Here is a 1,484-nt window from a genome sequence, read left to right on the forward strand (position 1 = left end):
AATAAGTGATGCATTTACCGACGTCGTGCGGCCCAAAGTGGATGCTTTGATATTTCCAGTTGACCACTGGACCTAAGATATTGCACACAGTTTTTGGAATTATAAATCGGAAGCTGTTTGCCCAATTTTTGAAAACCTTTCTGATAATTATGCCCACTCCAACACGGGAAGACGTTTCTAATGTCTAGTTCCAAACAGATAGGTTAGCTGTACAAAGTTTACTTCACTACGCATTAAACGGATGTGTAAAGTAAAGACAATTGCATTCAGTTCGAATAAGCAAGCTGACTTCGTACATACGATTCATGCTGTGTACACATCCAAAATTGTCAAACATTTCTTAAGCTCCAGTTAAATTGAATATCATTTCGTCTGTTTGGGTACACAAGGAATATACAAAAATATGAGATTTCTTATAGTAGCACCCAGATTACCAGAACTTTGAAATAGATGCATTACTCAAGTTCTCAATATTAACCAACAAATGGCCACAAGTATTTTAACTTACTTGCTGAATCGCGGTTACATGTCCTTCTATGGACTAATATGTAGGCCCACCATTCTCGGACGAGATGTCTAAATCGTTTGTTCAAGGACATGCACGCGACTGACTAAAACCTAACTTTACACCAATTTAGCTCAAAAGGCTCAACATGGCGACCGTCAAAATGCATGAGCCCAGGTTCATGTAGAAACCATGGGATCAGGGATGTTTACCACGACAAATTGCAGTTTTATTTTCACGCTTCAGGCAAGATGTCACTTGGTTTTTCCTGCTTTGTTCTGTTTTGCAGAGCACATCTACATCGGACAATAACCAATGGTCACGACACTGTCCCTTTACTGCGCAATCCTCTGTGCACGCGAAACTCGTCAATCGCGCTTTTCCACTTGCCGTAATATTATAATCATGCTATGATCAGTATCATATGATACAGCTCATTAAATGACGTATGTCACCTGGGTTTGAAAAACGAAGCTAAATTGAACTCGCCACAACCTTTTGAGAATGACGATGTTCGGACCTCCCTAGAAGACTTTAGGAGGCTGCTGTACTGAATACTGACGGAGTAGGTTAGTGGTGCCAAAGAAGCTTCTCAGAGGCCGAGCGAAGGCGGCCCAGGATGCGGGCAGAAGCCCACGAAAGATGGACTGGGACGCCGCTAAAGAAATCCTTGTAGCGGAGTTCGACACACCGGCCGACAGCCAGGAGATTATGAGGTGGTTCAAGGCGGCCAGGTGTTCGCCTGCTGTTAGCCTGCAACAGTTGTTGAATAGCGCTTTGCCGGAACTGGACGGAGTGCCGCGCTCCCAGTTGTTGTCTGACCAGTTCACCGGATGGATGCAGACCGCGCTTCGTACCCAGTTGCTGTTGGCGAGAGCGACTGGCCAGTTGCGTGTGGACAAGCTGGTGCATCTGGCACGGGAATTTGCCGCGCCAGCACAGTCGCATGAGCACAAGGATGATTTAACGGTGAACGAAC

Source organism: Opisthorchis viverrini (assembly GCF_000715545.1).
Source record: "Opisthorchis viverrini unplaced genomic scaffold opera_v5_397, whole genome shotgun sequence".
In the NCBI taxonomy this organism is placed as follows: Eukaryota; Metazoa; Platyhelminthes; class Trematoda; order Opisthorchiida; family Opisthorchiidae; genus Opisthorchis; species Opisthorchis viverrini.